This window comes from Pteropus alecto, unplaced genomic scaffold (assembly GCF_000325575.1).
Source record: "Pteropus alecto unplaced genomic scaffold, ASM32557v1 scaffold161, whole genome shotgun sequence".
In the NCBI taxonomy this organism is placed as follows: Eukaryota; Metazoa; Chordata; class Mammalia; order Chiroptera; family Pteropodidae; genus Pteropus; species Pteropus alecto.
In genome coordinates, this window is record NW_006432943.1 from 612,569 (window position 1) to 632,640 (window position 20,072).

At 32.9% G+C, this 20,072-nt stretch overlaps 1 protein-coding gene and 1 pseudogene across 11 annotated transcripts in view; both read right to left on the minus strand.

Annotated features, from left to right (window-relative positions):
* PTPN13 (protein tyrosine phosphatase, non-receptor type 13) overlaps positions 1–20,072 on the minus strand; it is a 260,232-nt gene that overhangs the window by 136,481 nt on the left and 103,679 nt on the right. The window lies entirely within an intron of this gene.
* LOC112476416 lies at positions 14,892–15,010 on the minus strand (annotated as a pseudogene).

Here is a 20,072-nt window from a genome sequence, read left to right on the forward strand (position 1 = left end):
TTACTAGAGGGGAGAGGGGAGGAGGAAGGTAGATGGGATAAAGGGGGTCAAACATGTGGTGACAGAAAGAAATCTAACTATGAGAGGTAAACACACAGTGTAAATATATATATGCCTTACTGTTAAAATGTACAGCTGAAACATATTGGATTTTGTTAATCAATGTCACCATAAAAAATTAATTAATTAATTAAAAAATAAATAAATTAATTAAAAATGTATTTCATACATTTTAAAATGTATGAAATACCACTGGAACATATAAGAGAACTTAAATCTTAATATACTTACACATTTTTATACATCGGAAGATTTATTTAAGTACTTGGGAAGGTTTTTGTCAGACTACTAAGTACTTTAAAAAATAGGGTTTAAGTTATAAAAGTGCAGTTTTAAAATATTTTTGAGAGTTTAATTAACAAAGTTTGAAAATGAGATTATATACTCAAAAGGTCCCTTGAAATTGACTTAAAATTTTCTTCCCTACAAACAGAATAAAATAATGAAATTGACCTTAACAGCTTAAAAACTAGGTTTAGAATTTTTCATTAAATAAGAATATTCATTTTTAAATAATTTTCAATTAAGCTTTTCTGTATAAAATCTTTGAGGGCTATTTTTTTTTAAGTTAGGAGAAAAACATTGTGATCCTAGAATAGACAAAGTTTTCCTATATATGACACCAAGTGTGTGATCGATAAAAGAAAAAAAGAAAAGATAAATTGGGCTTCTTTATAAACAGAATGAAAAAACAAATCATGCATTAAAGAAAAATATTTTCAGATCATGTAATAAAAGACTTGTATCTAGACTATTTAAAGAACTCCCAAAACTCAATTTAGGAAAATAAACAATTTATTTTTTAAAAAATGGGCAAAAGATTTGAACACTTCATTAAAGAAGATATATGAATTGCAAATGAGCACATGAAAAGATGCTCAACATCATTAGTCATGAGATAAATGAAAATTAAAATAATGAGACACTGCTACACAGATATCAGAATGACTAAAATGAAAAAAGACTGACCATACTAAGTGTTGACAAGGATGTGGAAGAACCAGAATGTAAAATGGCATTCTTTGGGAAACTTTATTAGAGTTTCTTTAAAAGTTAAATATAAGCCTATAATGTGACCTAGCCATTCTACTTCAAGGTAATTTCCCATTAGAAATTCAAGCATTAGCCATACAAAGACTTATACACAAATGTTCAGACCAGCTTCATCTGTACAGTCAAAAATTGGAAACAAGAAAATATCTATCAACAAATGAATGGGTAAACATATTATAGTGTACTCCCACATGGACTACTAAGCAATAAAAAGGAATAAACTATATTGATAGTTGCAAAAATATGGATCTCAAAATAATTATGCTGAGTAAAGGAAGCTAGATAAGAGTACATGCCTTATGATTACATTTGTACAAAATTATAGAAAATGCAAACTGATTTGTAGTTACAGAAAGCAGATCGGTTGCCTGAGGATGGCAGTGCCCTATGGAGAGGCATGCAAGCCTGATTACAAAGGAACAGGAAAAAATCTTGGGGAATGATGGATATGTTCATCATCTTGATTGTGATAATGGTTTCACAGTGCACATATATGTCAAAACTTATTAAATTGTACACTTTAAATATGCATAGATATATAGTTTACTTAACGTCAATTATGTCTTAATAAAGCTTTTAAAAAGAGAAAATAAAAACAAAATCTGACCACAGCCAGGAAAGCTTTGTTCCATGAAGCTCTGTTCCAAAAAGCCCCAATTCTAGGTAAAAATGTATTTAGAAAAAAAAAAGTTAAAAAAAATTTTTTCGAAAAATTAACTTCTTCCATTTAAAACAAAAATCTGTAAAACAAAAGAAACCAAAACCCATGGCTAAGTTCTGAGGTCAGCCCTCCTTAGACAAACAGTCAAAGCATAAGTAAGATGCCAAGTAACTTTTATGTTTATAAAGTTAGAATTTGTGGATTGATAACATAATCATTTCTTTAAAAATTCATTATTCATTATCATTCTTGTTTTTCTATCCACCACTAATTTCCTATAGTGTTTAAAACTGAAATAATAACTACAATTACAGGATAATTTAAATAATGTGAAGTTATTTCTACATTTCAACTTTGATCAACATTAAGATGGATGTATACAAAGTAAAAATAATAAAAGCACTATTAGAGCTTTAGAAGACTAAAAGCTAACCGCTCTAATAAAATAAATACATTAATATTTCTTTCCATTAGGTGTAAGCAAAGATCAGGTAGTAGAGAAAAATATTATTGCCTACTATAGTTAGGAAAGACAAAGAAACTGAGATTTTAAGGTGAAAAGTTTTAATTGGATATTGCCTCAAGGTAGAAAACAGCATGTGTCTCAACATTTTTATTGAAGTTGGAGCAATGCTTAATATTTGTCAACTTTTCCATTGTACTTTCCCAGTGAGAGAGAAGAAACTAAAACAAACACAAATCTAAATTGCCTTTCTGGGCCTCTGGCTCATGTCAACTACTTATCTAAATAGAAATCATATATGTCTGCTCTCTGCTTTCAAAGGATAGTTTCAAAAAACCAGAAGAAAAACTATGGAATTCTTCAATCTCTCTGTATCATTTAAACTTAGAAATAAAATAAAATTCTCAATTTCACATTTGTTGTATTTGTCCTCATCAACGGAGAGTACCAACAGAAAACAATGTAATGGTAGAATTTGGGTTTTGAGTATTATATTTCTATACGACCCCTCTTCCACACCCATTGACTTTTGTTAGGATCACTGTAGTAGGAAACTTGCTGGTCTTCCTCAAGAAACACAGACTTAAAATATCTCAGAGTGGGCAGTCGCTAAAGAAAACAAATATGTATAAAGCACAAAAGACCAAGTAAAAAAATTAATATTTGTCCTTTATAGTGTAGTAAAAAAATTAAGGGTGGTAGGCAAAATTCTGAGATTGCCCTCAAGATTCCTTCCATGTTGTGAACTGCTTATGCATGGGGACACATGGCAAGGATCTGAGGGTGACCTCTAGGAGCTGACAGTGTATCCCAGCCAACAACCAGAAGGAAAATGGTCCTACGACCAAAAGGAACTGAATTCTACCAACAACTAGTGACCTAGGCATAAAACTCTGAGCCTCAGTAGATATCACAGTCCCAGGTGATACCTTGATTTCAGTCTGGTGAGATCCTGAAAAGAGTAACCAGCTAATCTGAACCCAGACTTTTGAACAAAATAAAGTATGACATAATAAATTTGTGTTGATTTAAGTCACTAAATTTGTGGTCATTTGTCTCAAACCAATAGAAAACATACAGATTTTGGTACCTGAAAGTGAGATTCTGCTATAACAATAACTAAAAATGTAGAAGTGGTTTTGGAATTAAAAAGCAAAAGCTGGATGATTTTTAAGAAGCATAATAGAGAAAGCCTAGCATGACTTCAACAGGCTTTTAATAAACATCTGGACTTTCATCTCAACGCAGCTGGTGAGAGCTCAGAAGGAAGTGAGGGACATATTATTGGAAAGTGAAGAAAGGAAGATCTTTGTTATGTAGTCGCAGAAAGCATGGTGACGTTGTGTCCTGCAGTTATGTGGAAAACAGAACTCGTAAGTGACAAAGTGGATATATAACTAAGGAGATTTCCAAGTGACGTGTTAAAGGTGCTACCTGGTTTCTTCTTGCTTCTCATAGCCTCTCCAGATAGCAAAAGATGCTAAAAATCTGAAGTGGCTGCCAACAACACAATAAAGAAAAAATGATTTTTGCTAAAATTTCATAAAGATCAAAAGGTCAGAGAAATTAATCACACAAAAGGCCCTTTCAAGATTTTAAGGATCTAGGATAAGCTTTAGAGTTGTCCTTCAGCCATCTCAACAGGAGGCAAAGAAAGGAAAAGTATTATTTTGAAAAAAATTGTAGGTGTAGCTTTGGACTAAAGCAATGAATCTCTACGAAATCCACATAAAATCCAGAGTTCTTGAGAAAACGGTTTCAGCATAAACACTTCCAACTTGGAATAAAAGGAAATAGAAAGAATATAAAATGGAAAGATGCTATTGTTGGACTCTCAAAATTCTACTGGCAGGAAGAAGGCTGATAAAATTACTCAGCACCAAACATGTGCCACCGTCCTTGAAAAAGGAAGAATGATTCAGAAGGCAAAATCAAGCCTCAGATGGCAGAGTCGAGAGCCATGACCAATAATTTCTAATAAAAAACTCTGGCTGGAGTTTGCCAACCAGTATTTCAAAACTGTTATGGACCAGTGACTCCTTTTTACTTTTAATTCTTACCTTCCCCCTTTTTAACCAGATGTCTACAATAGCTATCCCATGCCTGTCCTACCATTTTATGTTGGGAATGTTGAAGCAGTCTCTTTACAGGTTCACAGATAGATGACACACACCTAAGTTAGTTGATTGAGATGAGATTTTGGACTTTGAGTTGATGTTGTAATGGGATATGAACGCTGAAAACTTTGGGAGTATTTTGCTTGTGTGTGTGTATGTATGGGGGAGAGTGAATAATTGAGGGCCAGAGGACAGAATGTAGTAGGCAAAATTCTGAAATGGCCCCCAAGATTTCTGCCTGCTGATATACCAGCTCTGTGTTTTCTCCTCCTCTTGAGTATGGGTGGGAACCTGTGGATATCAAGGGATAGTCATTCACTTGATTAGGTTATGTCATAGAAGACTTGGTTGGAACTGACTGGAAAGAGACTCAAAAACAGGGGGATTTCTCCTATTGGCCTTGAAGGAGCAAACAACCATGTCATGAACTGCTTCTGGAGGGGATCACATGGCAAGGATGTGATAGTAGCATTGATGAGCTGAAAGCACACCCCAGCTGACAGCTAGCAAGAAAATGGGAATTTCAGACCTATAGCTGCAAGGAACTGAATCCTGCCAACAACCAGAGCTTAGGAAAAGATAGTAAGGCTCAGGTGAGATTTCAGCTCTGGCAAACATCTTGATTTCAGCCTAGTACAACCCTAACCAGAGGATCCAGTTAACATGTATCTGGACTCCTGACCCACAGAAACTGTAAGATAATAAATATGTGTTTTTTCAGCTGCTAACTTTGTGAAATTTGTTATATAGCAATAGAAATTGAATACAAACGGTATAGGTTTTGAAGAAACTATAACAAAGTAATATTATACTTTCACTCGGGTTTTCTGGATAATTCTTTCAGACTATTAAAAGGGATCTCATAAGATCAGAAACATTCTGGGTAAATTGTCATTCTAGACCTAACCTAATACTTCGTGTTTTAATCAACAAAGCAATTTGAACTGAGGTGCCCTTCATCATTTGTTTGGGATGTAAGGTTAGATGGTCTAGAAAGGTTGATCAAAACTCACTCCACTCCAAAGTAAAGTGACTAAGATAAGCAAGACAAACAGCGACAGCCTTTTAAAGAGGTTCCTACTACTTTTCTGATTTTCCACCATTTAGCATTCTCAAGATCAGGCAATATTTCTGAAGTTATAATCTAACTTATAAGCAAGAAGCCAGCTATTAAACATATTAGTAAGCAGAAGCCAACAAACACTATCTACTCAGCAAATACTAGAAGTTGAATATTGAAGGTGAAAATGATGTCTTCTCTTGTTCTTTTTTACAAATCTACCAAATCTAAGAAGTTTTGAGTAAATTTTGGGTAAAATAGCAGATGTCATTTATATTAATGTGGAACAAAATCAACTTTGACTATAGAAAATGAGAACAGTAAGCCCAAATAACTACACAAGTGACAGAGAAAGCACAATACATCTAGGCATACTCTAGTAATTGCAACAATAGTTTCAACTTAATATTTGGAGACAATCAAAATTTCTACTCAAAGTGTAAATTTTTATATCTAAGCAGTGATACAAGATATATAAATACTGAATACTATTTGCATTATGCCATTTTCATATTATTTCACATAATTGTGACAACCAAATTAGATTATTGCTTATAATTTAAATAATGACAACTTGCAAGAACTAATAAATTTAACCCCAAACCATGTGGTTTGGGTTACTCCCTTGTTCTATAAAGATGTGTTTCTCAAAGCATAGTTTCCATACCTATAATTTTCATTTTAATTAACTCAGGCAACTTTCATAAATAAGAATAACTAATATGTGAAAATACTATAGCCCTTTTTACATGAGAAGATAAAAGAATTCTGGCTTATAGACAAATAATGACAAAATTTTGGATACTTGTTCAAATATAATATTAATGTATTATAGATTACAAAAACTGAAATAATGTACTCCTCTACAATTCACTCGTCAAAATTATGGCTTTAATTTCTGATTATATCACACCTTTTCCTTTAATTCTACTTGATGTCATTCAAGTCAAAATAATCTCCATCCATTCTCAGAAAACTAGTGTTTTCTATATCTAGCCTCCTCTATAGGAGAATTCATCTGCTGCCAAGACTTTACCTAATTATTTTAGGGCAGGTTATTCCTAAATCTATCTACAGCTTTAAGATAGCTGTGTTTCAAATTCTAGATTTTCAATTTTAACTATGTACTATACATTTTTGCCTAGATAGATACTGTCCTCTTATATTACATTCAGTAAATATAAAAAAGTAATATTTTTCTCTAAAATAGCCACTCTCACTATTCCAAAGAGATCAATGGGACCACTAACCTCTAACTACCAGGCTCAAAGTCTCTCTTCTTTGACTTCTCCATCCCCCTCCCTTAGTCTTGTCAACAATAACTGTTGTTTACTCATTCTTAATTTCTTCTCCAATTAATTTTCTTTCAAGTCTCACTTTTTCTGCCATCTATTTCCCCTATCATTCTGTATATAGAAATATTTTTGAGTTTTTAAAAAAATTGTAATTATTCTGCAAATATGCTTTCATGACTTGCTTTCTTCGTTTTGAATTAAACTGTGAGATTTATCCATGTTTATTTGTGTTGCTTACTCATTTTCACTATTGATTAGGATTCTATTGTTGGAATTTAAATTGTTTCTAGTTTTTTTTGTTAATACAAATAATGTTGCTATGAATATTTTTTATCTGTGTACATAATTGAATAGAAATTTTAGATTATAAAGTTGCTCATCTCTGACATTTGGATAAAGCAGTCATATTGAATTAGGACCCACGCTGAATTCAGTTTTAACTTAATTAACTCTTTAAAGGCCTTAACTCCAAATGCAGTCACACTCTCAGGTACTGGTGATTAGGGAATCAACATATGAATTTTGAGGAGACACAGTTTAGCCCATAACAGCTATTTTTGTATTCTGGAATTATAGATAAGGGATTGTAAATATATATTTCATTAAAGAGGCACACTGGCTTTATAAGAAATTCTATTATCCTTGGGTGCACTATGACATAATTCTAGGGACTTGAGGATGAAATTGAATCCAATTAAAATTGATTGGTAAAGTCAAGATTATGTTTAAGGGCTATCTTTTTTTAAATGGACATTAAAATTTAAAACAAATATTCCATTGCCTATTGTTAATATGAGTTTCAATTAACAAATTATTGAAGAGATCACATCCCAATATAGGATTTTGTCTCCATTCATGCCCTGCAGTATGAAACCCCCATGTGTGACCCCAGCCCAGTCTTTGTCTGCCTTCTGAGCATAAAGAATGTAATAAGCCAGTGAGAAACTGGGAACACAAGAGCCAGTTAGAGGTAGAAGGTAGCCTATGTGATAGAAGGTTATGTTGTAAATCTGTGTTTTAGGGAGAGATAGGAGAGCCTTCAAGAAAAACAGAGAAACTTCCAGAAACAACAGATACCTAAACAAAAAGAGAGAAATAGTCTCTGTAATCAGTTAGTTGTAAACACTTGGGTGATTAGAGGGGAACAATAGGGTTGCTTTTTAACAAATATTTCTAAAATCACCTCCAGAGCAGTAATTATATCTATTTGAGAATATCTAAAAGTATATGCAGATGACTAGGACCCCAATAATCTGGATTGTACAAACAAGACTTAAACACGGACATTTAATTAATGAGCATAGTGGTGAGTTAATTATATTCTGTGTTCATTACTCAAGAATGTGGCCCAGTATACATGAACATTATGATAAAAGAATATGATGCTTAACATTTTCCGTTTTCTGTTATTATATCATATGTAACGTTAGTGACATCATAGCGTAAATGTTTGGAACACTCTCAAAAAGACTTCCCTTGTATTGAAGTAAACAAAAAATTTCATATATCGAAATGGTTGAAATGTCTGGTCATGTTCTCAACTTTCAGTGCCCTCCTAATACAGTTCCAGTATTATATACTCATAAGAAAGCCATCACTAAATTTTGGGTTGTTTCTGCTCATAACTTTATAGAATAAATTAACTTGTCAAAATGCCAGTAGGAAGCTTTTTAAAATATCTTCAAAAATAGGAAAGAAAAGCATTTTTATTCTCATTAGTCATGCTGTAAAACCTTTACAAGTTATAGAATATCTTTTTCTCTCTAATGCCACACTGCAAAAGAAAAGGAAGGAAGGAAGGAAGGAAGGAAGGAAGGAAGGAAGGAAGGAAGGAAGGAAGCAAGGAAGGAAGGAAGGAAGGAAGGAAGGAAAGATAAAAGAAAAAAAGAAAGAAAAGTTTGGCTTTTGATCTGAGCTAATAGGCTGATTTCTTGATTTGAAAAATGGGGATTGCTGAATTAATACATGCAATAGTCTTTGAACATGTGCCTGGCATATAATAATTGCTCAATATATGTTAATTATTATTATTAAAAATTTGATTAGTGAGAGATCTTGATGAATAAATTTTTTAAAAACTGTATTTTTTAGTCTTTCTGGCAGCTCACAGATGGAAATTTGATAAAGAAAAGGAAAATGCAGGCTACATTTGCAAGCACGCTAGCCTGAGATAGGCTTAACCTACAGATAAAGAAGGAAAATTCAAGCTCGTTGATCTTTTAAATATCTAATACAAAGGAAAATGTTAACTTAAAGAAGAAAAGGGCATTGCTTGCTGTTTTAGTAAGTAAACATGCTGAAACTGCATTAAAATACAGATAGGGAAGAGACACAATTCTGGAAGCCTTCCATATCCTGACGCCTTTCATTTCTTAGGAGAAGTGGAAACAGGGTGGTGAAAAGACCCAACTCCTATAACCATATCACATTTCCATATTCCGAAACTTCTTTTCTAACATCTCTGATTATTACATTTGGCTTAAGGTGGAGCTTTTCTAAGGATAATCCTAGTGGTTGAGAGAGAATTTCTGCAGCTAAATTTTAGAAAACTGAATTCCACAATAAGCAAGTTTCTGTTTTTCTCCTTCAATATTTCTAATTCGGTCATGGAGAAAGTTCCAGTTTAGTGTTAGTTTGTTTGTTGTACTTGCTAATCTCTATTTTTTTAACAAATATACACATCCTAAGCTTCGAGCACTGCTGCATGGGCAGGCCACCCTATCACGGTTCATATTTAATAACATTATTTCGTTTTCATGTATCCTAATGGTATTATTAACTTTTGTACTTACCTTCAACATAGGAACATTTTACTGGTTTCCACTTAAGGAAACAATATTGGTCTAAGATTTTCTTTTTAAATAAATAAATTGAAGCATAAAAATTAGATATTTTAAAAAATATTACAGCATTAAGATAATGCGGAGATTATGATAGTAGTACTCAAATAGAAAGTATAGGAAATACAAGATTAAGAAAATTCTATTCTTAAGGAGAAATGGATGACTCAGCAAGATGGTTCATTAATGGGCAAGAGAGGAACTGAAATTTTTAATTTTATTTAATGCTAATTAATTAAAATTTAAGTGGCCATGTGTGACATGTAACATATTGGACCGTGAAAGTCTAGAAAACTATGATGATAAAGTTATAGTAGGTGTCTTTGCTTCCTCTTTTGCCCCCTTGTAGTTTATTCCCAAGACAGTAGCTATAGTGATCCTTTTTAAATGGAGATCTAATCATGCCACCTCTGCTTCAAGACTTCCATCACACTTAAGAGGAAAATCTCAAATCCCCAGTCCAGCTAAGAGCTCCCAATGAGATTTTCTCCCAGGTTACCTTTTTACTTCAACTACTCACTCTCCTCTTCAGTCAACACACACAACTTCCGCCACAGTGACCCAATTCCTAGCATTTGTCTACAATGCTCCTGACTCAAAGATCCACATGGCCTCCTCATTCTATTCAGCTCTTCATCAATTATTACCTAGCAGAAAGGCTTTCCTTGACCACCCACTCTAAAATAGGAGCATCACCCACTTCCTGTCTCTCATACATTAATCAATTATATAATTATTCATAGCATTTATAATACCTGACAATGTATTATAGATTAAATCTTTAATGACTGTCTCTTACAATAAAATGAATTAAAATTAGGTAGCTTTCAGTTCAAGATACAGACTTTCTAAATTAGAAGAGAAACTATTGAGGTAATATTCTAAAGTGGTCAAGCAGAGGGACATAACTATATGTGCGGGATGTAATATTTTCCTATATTAGGTGAATGGGGTGGCATTAGTTGACCTCTAATATGTTTCCAAGTATAATATTATATTGTCTGTAAAATACTAAAATGAATGCAAGTTAATATATTAGTCATTTTCTGACAAGTTGCTTCCTGCTTATTACAAGTAATAACTCTCAAGGTTGACAGACAGCAGGGAATGAAAGTGAGGATCAAAACAGAGTTAACTAACAAATATTCTACTGAATAATTAAGAATATTTTATACCTGTATTGTAGAAATACACCCAACTATCAGGTTGACTCATATGAAATTGATAATATTTGACCATTTTGTTTAACTTAAAAACAACTTGCCAGATTTTATTAGCATAGTCACTATGTAATTTCTGCATCTCCACTGTTAGGGACTCAGTCATAACTTAAAAGTATTCAGTTAGAGAAAACAAATCAATTCAATAGCATATGGCTTCTTCTAAAATTTCACTTAGACTAACAAAATATGTTGTTAGTTCCAATTGGAGGACTATGACAGAGTCAGTCTTAAAATCTACAATGAATAAATCAACTAATTCTTAGGATCTTTAAAAAACAGCTAAAAACAAACTGTGTTCTAAAGTATATATTAGTACTAAACATATAGTTCAGTAGCAGATTTGAATTTGTCAGTGAATAATCAGAACTTGGACAATCTCTTATTTCTATTAATTACATCTTAGAGGTAATCAGTGCAATTACATTCCTATCAGGTTTTTTCTTAATTCAAAAACCAAATGTAATTTTTACATCTGTTGTTTTGTGATGGGCATTTCAGCTTTCTTAACCTCAACCTACATCTAGGAGTCTGATGTTAGAGGCATTTCCAAAATCAACAATACCTTCCTTATTGGAATTGAGAACATTCCTTTTGTACTGAGATTCCTGGATGATCAAGTTTTACATTCTCCATTACAGGACTGTTCTGTTTTAATCCATGACCAACAAAGCACAACCTTCATACCAAGAAATGAATTCTGATGGCTTTTGTTTCACTGCAAAAACTGAAAGTGATTACATTTGATAATTCCAACTGGTTTTTGACTTGACTGTTTAATTGACCATGGCAAAAGTATTCTATCAAAAGTAAGGAAATTCTTAAAGTCAAATGAAGAAATAATAACTTCACTGAGAAATGATGAAAGTTCTTATGGTAAATAAGGTAATGTCTTTTGAAGAACAGTATCTTATCAATTTGGAAAATCAACTTTTATAATAGTGTAGACAAAAATACTTGTGTTACAGTAAAATTTCAATATTATAATAAAGAGCAAGTCTTTTAATGAATCAATTATATGAGCAATTTAGACTGTGGTTACTTGGTTTTGTTTCTAAATGGAAGTAATATATGAATTTGTTTTCCTGCTCAGTTTATTGATAAAAATTTTGTCTTAAACAATTTGTATACAAATTTGTCTCGTACTTTAGAATACAACAAAAACTAAATAACTGAAAATTTGCTACTATTATCCTTCATCCTAATAGTAAATGGCTATGGTATTTACTTTTCCTAGCCATATATCTCTTAGTACCTTACTCTTAAAAATACTAGGATTACAATTATGAGTCAGAAAAACATTCAACTTCTGAACAGCTATTATCTCCCAATCAATGTCCTTTCTTTGCAGAATCTGTCTCTACTATAAAGGCTGGAAATTCCAGATGTTTAACATCTCAGCTTCACTGCTGTGAGGCTTTAGACAACAACCCAACCTTGCTAATGGTCCTGAGACAGATTTTAGTGATAGGAAAACCAGGGTAGATTTTCTTCCTAATAAAAAAATACATGAAAGGAAAAATCTTTATTTTTTACCTTGTTATGCAGAAAAAGGTTAACATAGCTGGCCTGATGGCCAAGTTGCCTTTGGCTGGAGTCTGGGAACTTAGATTTCAGGAGGGTTCCCATCATTCCCAGAACTCATAAGAGTGTACCACTATATCTAAACTGTGTACACAATGTGGTTTATGATAAACATCTACTTTCCTTCTGGGGAGTGTGGAATTTTGGTGCACGTTATTCTGAGTTATGCACATGATCAGCCCCCAATAAAAACCATGAGCATCGAGTCTTCTCATAGACATTTTATATGTGTTGTAACAACTCATTGCTGAGGTAATTAAGCACATCCTATGTGACTCCACTGGGAGAGGACTCTTGGAAATCTGTTCCTGGTTTCCTTTAGGCTTTTTTCTGTCGCCTTTTTCCCTTTGTTAATTTTGCTTTGTACCTTCTCGTTATAATAAATCTATTGTGCTGACTCCTGCGAGTCCTCCCAGCAAATCACAGAACCTGGATTGGTCTTGGGGGCAACCACCACACTAGCCAGTGGGCTATGTACAGGCAGTACCTGGAACTGTGGCAGCCATATTTCTTGCAATTATGAGAGGACAAGCCGTAAAGATTCAAGATAATATTCAGAAGAACAGTAGGGGAAAAAAGTACGCAAGGGAAAGCTAGAGACCTTACGAATTGCATGGCTGAGTCACTGAATAAACCTTTGAAACTCCTACCTTCAGACTTATGCTCAACATTTTAAAATAAGATATTTTATCATTTACAATGAAAGAATCCTTATAAGTACCTCTCCAAGGATTCTTTAAAAACTGATTATGTAACAGTAAAATAGGGTTATCTGAAGACATTATTCTTGGAGATTTTTAAATTTTATATTAATTTCTCCAGTAAAGCAAGAAAATAAAAGAAACATGGTCAGATTTTTTTATTTCATAATATCTCTTTAAATAGTAGTATCTAAGGTTGAAGAGTGTCTATATTTCAGGTTACTCAAAGCTTTGTTCATTTCATCTAAGTTGTCAAATTTGTTGACATAAAATCATTGATAATATTCCTTTTATTATTCTTTTAATAAGTGCAGAAGCTATAGTAATGTCTCACCTCTCTCATTCCTGATATTAGTAATTAGTGTCTTCCCTTTTTCCTGATCAGTCTTGCTAGAGGTTTATACATTTAATTGTTCCTCTCGAAGAACCAGCTTTTGGTTTCTTTTTTTGTAAATTTAATTTCTATTTATTTTTTTAATTTAATTTCTGTTTTCTATTTAATTTCTCCTGTGATCTATATTTTATCCCTTCTCCTACTTACTTTTCTGCTACTTTCCACTTTACTTATTTTTTCTAGGTGAAAACTGAGGTTATTAGTTTGAGACCTTTAGTGCTATACAATTTCCCCTAAGACTTGCTTTAGGAACTTGCGTCTCACACATTTTGCTATATTATATTGTCTTTTCAATTGTATTCCAAACAATATACTTTCTCATTTCCTCTTTGAGACATGTGCTCTTTAGTTTTCAAATATTTGAGGATTTCTCAGAGATATTTTGTGTGGCTTAAATAGATTTGAATACATTAAAACTTGTTTTAAGGCCCAGAATATGAAGTATCTTGGTAAATATTCTGTGCACACTAGAAAAGAATACGCTTTCTGCTGTTGTTGAGTGGACTGCTCTATAAATGTTATATCAAGTCAGTTGACTGTGTTGTTAAAGGATGCTGTATCTTATTTTCTATTTGTTCTGACAACTATTGAGAAAGACATACTGAAATCTCCAACTACATTTGTGGATTTGAAAATGTCTCCTCACAGTTCTGTTTTTGCTCTGTGTATTCTGAAGCTCTAGTATAGGGGTATGAATGTTTAGAATTATTACATCTTCTTGATGAACTGACCTCATTGTCATTATGAAATCTTTTTCCACCCTGGTAGCATTCTTTGTCCTGAGATCTACTTTGTCTGATATAAATAGTGCTAGTTTTTTTCAAAATTAGCCTTAATATGGTGTATCTTTTCCATCCTTTTACTTTTAACAAAGATTGGACATAGTTGAATTTTGATTTTTTAAATCCAATCTGACAAGCTCTGCCATTTAATTGGGGTATTTATGCCATTTATGTTAAAAGTAATTATTGATAATAATTGGGTTTATCATTTTGGTATTTGCTTTTTATTTGTCTCATCTGATTTTTTCCCTTTTTTATTTTTTCTGCCTTTGAATAACAATTTTTATGATTCAATTTTAAAATCAAGTTTTATGATTCCCATCTCTTTTGTTTGCTTTTAGCTATAATTCTTGTGTTATTTTAGTCATTACTATAGGGTTTATAGTACACATCTTTAACTTGTCACAGTCTACCTTCAAGTGGTATTATATCACTTTATTTAAGAACCTATAGTGGTATACTTCCATTTCTCCCCTTCCAACCTTTGTGCTATTGCCATATATTTACTTTTACATGTGTTATAACCCCCATACTATAGTATTATATTTTGTTTAAAGTCAATTATCTTTTAAAAAAAGTATATTGCAAGTAAGAAAATATAAGAACATTAAAAAGTACCAATCTTTACTCATAGTTTTTTGTTTTTGTTTTTGTTTTTTTATGCCTACAGCTCCTGGTCATCCTAGGTGGTCTCCCATTCAAGTACTAACCAGGCTCGACCCTGCTTAGCTTCCGAGATCAGACGAGATCGAATGTGTTCGGGGTAGCATGGCCATAGACGGTATTTTTTAAACTATTATCATGTGACTTCAACATTATTAGTAATAGTACAAGTCAGAATACCCAAACTTAAACTTTTTTTCCAGTTAGCTGATCTTATGTCCTAAAATGTTACAACTGTTATTAAAAATGAAGGAGAAAAGTTGTTAAATCACTTAGGTCTACAGTCCAACCAATTGGTGAGAGAGACCTGGCTGAGGTGATGCAAAGGCTGGCTCCCTGAAGAGAGGATTCATCACTTCCCCGTGACAGATAAGGATACATTTTCCCCCATTTCATCACTGTTTAAGGCACATTATGAATTCTGTTAAGCTAGAAAAGGAGACCTGGACCCACTGTTTTCCACATCTGTGTAAATTTTGAAAAAAAAAATTAGAGTTAAAAGTGCTAACGAGTGACCTTGACCACCCAACTGGAAACAATCTGTGATACATGTGTGAGGAATTGATGACATTTGCCAAGCTGTCTGCCAACTCCTTTACTTCTTCCTCCTGACTCTTTACTTGATACACTTTGATCTATTGCCTGTTCTATACTATATCCTACTTCCCAGATGGCAGTGTAGAAAAATGGTAAAGTACTTAAGATTTAGAGTCAGGCAGAATGAGTTTAAGCCCACCCCAACCATTTAATAGATATGTTATCTTGGACTATTTATTTCACATTCCTACAGCTTACTTTCCTCATTTATAATAGAAAAACAATAATGGTACCTAATTATAGGGTTGTTATATGGATTAAATAAAATGATATAGGTAGGACTCCATGCCCATAATAAGTGGTCAAAATGTTACCTATTATTATTTCATTATTGCATTTTGAGATTCTTGTAAAGCAGGCCTATTAATCTACTTTTCTCAGCCTTTTATTGATTCCCTTTTAAAGACATTTAAATAATAAGAAAAATATTATATATATTTACTTTCGTAGTTAGCATTTCCAGGGTTCTTCATTTTGTTTTCCATTTGTTATCACTTCCTTTCTGCCTGAAGAACTTCAATATTTATTGTAATGCAGGTCTCCTGGTGATGAATTCTTTCTGCTATTATCTCTGAAAAAGTCTTTATTTCATCTTGTTTTTGAAAGACATTTTCATGGGTAGAGAATTCTAGGTTGACGGTTTTAGTACTTTAAAGATAGCACTGCATTGTTTTTTTTGTTTGTTTGCATCATTTCTGACAAGAAATATACTGTTGTCCTTATCTTTGTTCTTCTGTACAAAAGATGTTCTTTTTTCCCTTTGGCTGACTTTAAGATTTTCTCCTTATCACAGGTTTTGAGCGGTGTCTCAGCATAAATTTCTTCACATTTCTTACGCTTGGTGTTCCCTGAAAGTGTGGGTTTATACCTTTCCTCAAATTTAAGAGTTTCAGCCACTATTTATTAAATTTTTTTCCATCATGCCTTCTTTCTGTTCTCCTCTAGGGACTCAAATGTCATGTATATTAGGCCACTTGAAGTTATCCTAAAATTCAATGACATGCTGTTCATTTTAAATATTATTTTTGTTTCATTTTGAATAATTCACATTAGTATGTCTTCAAGTTCACTAATCTTTTCCTCTGTAATGGTTAATCTGCCATTAATTCCATCCAGTGTAATTTTCATTTCAGGCATTACAGTTTTTATCTTCATAAATTCAATGTGTTCTTTATTTAACTTTTGAACATTTGGAAAACAGTCAAAAAATTGTTTTAATATACATATCTGCTAATTCTAATCTGTTGGTCTTGAGTCAGTTTGATCGATTTATCTTCTCATTATAAGTCATATTTTCCTGCTTCTTTGCATGCCTGGAAATTTTTGATTGGATGCCTTATATTGTGAATTTTATCTTGGTGAATGCTGTAATAACTTTATAAATATTCTTGGGTTTTGCTGTGGATGAAGTTAAATTACTGAAAAACTTGGAAGTTTGATCCTTTTGGGTCTAGCTTTTAAGATTTGTTAGGTGGTCCAGAGCAATGCTCAGTCTAGGGCTAATTATTCCTTGCTACTGAGAAAGAAATTATTTTGTATATTCTATCTAGTGCCCCATAAATCTTGAGGTTTTCTAGTCTGGTTTGAGGGAACAGGCATTATCTCTGGCCCTGCATACAGTAATATACCCTCACATCCAGCTCAAGAAATTTCGTCATATATAAGTGTTTCTGAGTACTCAGCTGAATACTCAAAAGGACCTCTACAGATCTCCGTGTTCTCTCTCTGTGCACTTCTTACCTCTCTAGTATGCTGTCCTGTTAACCCTAACTGCCTGCATCTCCCTAGACTTTAAGCAACATCTCCTGAATTCAGGAAGTTTACCATTTCTACCGGGTTTCTTACGCCTTGCACCACAGCCTAGAAATTCTCTCTCAATTTAGTAAGCTGGGCAATCATAGGCTCATCTTACTTCTATCTTTCAGGGATATCATTGTCTTTCATTGCCCGATGACCAGTTTTGAAAATTGTTGTTTCACATGTTTTGTCCATTTTTAGTTGTTGTGGGCAGGTGAGTAAATTTTGTCCCTATTACTCTACCTCAGCTAAACAGAGAAGTTTTGCTAGCTTATTTTATTTATTTTTCTGTACTGAACCATGGTAAATGGCATCTCAGTTCAATCATCCCTAATGGTTTGGGGTCAAATCTTACATGGTGTGAAGCTGCCCCTCTAGATTGTTTCCGTGGGTCTTTTCACTAACCGCCTTAAAGGCAGTCATTCTTCTGTTTAAAAAGCACATTTGGAAGAATCAGTATTAAGTGTAAGGAATTTTAATGCTATGGGAAAGAATGTCTTAAAGTTTGTGCAGCTTAGTAAGTCACAAAGGGATTTTCATTCTGTAGTGCGTCTACAAGAAGGATTTTTCTTTTATAATTCTTGCAAATGAAAAGAACATTCATGAGAAGAGCAGGGAGATACTGAATGTAGAGGCAGGAAAAGGAAGAATGGTAGATCTTGAGAAGAAAAGGGGTCGAGAATAAAATTTTTCTACGAAAAATCATGGAAACCGAGTCTCTCATATATTTGCACATCATACATTATATATTTTAGAAAGCAGTCTTTTATTCTCTTCTTTCTTCCTACACAAAAATCTAATGTTTACTTAACTAATATGCTTAAGTGAAATATTAAAGCAGACTGCTGGAAGCATTTTTAATTATCATTATTATACCTTAATAAATGTCTAAACAAAATACGGCAAGTTCATGCAAGTGTTGGGTAGCTAAGATAATCTAGGTCATAGGTTGTATACTAGTGGCCCATGGGCTTTATTTGGTCTCAGACATGTTATATTTGGCCTATAGAGTGATGGCCCATGTTGTATTTTACAGAAGTGTGAATTTGTGACCAGTATTTATAAATTAGAAGATTTTACAAATTGAAGAGATTGCATATAAAAATCTTAGAGAAAAAGGAGATATGTTGTATTTTACAGAAGTGTGAATTTGTGACCAGTATTTATAAATTAGAAGATTTCACAAATTGAAGAGATTGCATCTTAGAGAAAAAGGAGATATGGTAGTAGTCAAGGCGGGTAGCAGATGTCCACTTAAGCTTACAAATTGAAGAGATTGCATATAAAAATCTTAGAGAAAAAGGAGTAGTCAAGGCGGGTAGCAGATGTCCACTTAAGCTACGGTCTGAGCCATTTAGTTCACTGCAATGTCCACCATTCACTACGGTTTTCCTCCCTCTCCAACCCCTTGTCCTTCTTGCCCCTATAGGTATTTTTTAGGGTAATGACACCAGGTCGAGGGTATGTATAATAATATCCCAACAAATTAACTTGTATTTTTAAACTTAGAAAACAAATGTATAAATATCTATTTTTCTTTAAAGGGAAGATATGATTCCTAGGAAGATACATTAAAAAGAGTGCTGATTTTCTACCAATTATAGGAAAGTTGAATCTGGTGCTCATTGTTTAACTACAGATTCCTGGGGGTCTAGGAAGTAACCCAAAATGTACATTTAAAAAAAATTCATAGGTAATTCAGCTATAGCTCAATTTGGAAACCACATCTCAGTTCAATCATCCCTAATGGATTGGGGTCATCACCCTGCCTTTTGTCTATATTTCAAAAGGTACACATAAAAGGAAGTGTAATTAGAAAAAACTAAAACAACGTTATTAGAAAATTATGCCCTGGCACACTTTTTTTGTCCCATTGCACGGTATTTAAGCAGGAAAAAAACTCTGAACTTTTGGTACACATTAAGAGCAACTCCATATTCAGTCTTCAGTATTTGTGCTTAACCCAAAAGAAGAAAATTAGATGAGCAAGTGTGTTTTAAAAAAAATTGCTCTACATTAGATTTTATACACCACAAATTTCTGTATGTTGGGGTTTCTTTGCAGCCCAGTGCTCAATAAAGTAGAAGAAATGAAATATATTTAAGTTCCCATTCCAAGCATAAAATGATCCAATTTTAGCTATACTCAATATTTGTCAACCTCAGTTAAGAAAATTTTCTACTTCATTAACAAAACAGTATAATTAGTGGTAAGACATCCAAATTTGTTTTTATTACTAACAGATTTTTAACTGCAAATAAAACAATGATGATCAACAGGTCAAAAGTGTGAGAAATGTTTGACTAATGAGGTAATTTGCAGAAGAATAAAAAGACAACCAGAAAAATGAAGATGTACTTCAATATGTAAAAGAAGACCGTATAAACTTTTTTCCAAAGCAAAGAACTATTTAACATACTAAGAGGGGACATGTAAAATTTCACATCAAAGAAGACTAAAATATCTATTTGTCAAATCATTCATTAATGTTTCCTCTTGGCTTTGGTAATATTACTAAAAATGAAGGCTACAGAAGGGCATCCCAGGGAGGGGACCTGGAGGTAGGAATAGAAAGACAACTTACTTTTCAATCTTGTACAAAATACAAATTACCTAATCTAAAGAATAAGATACTTAAAAATAATAAAACAAACTTTAATATAATAATTAAAGCCTGCATAACTCATCTCTTTGTTAAGGGAACAAAATTGTTTACTTAAAAGAACTGCATGATCATCTAAACTATCTGCATGAGAATACTATACAATTCTTACGTGCCAAAAAG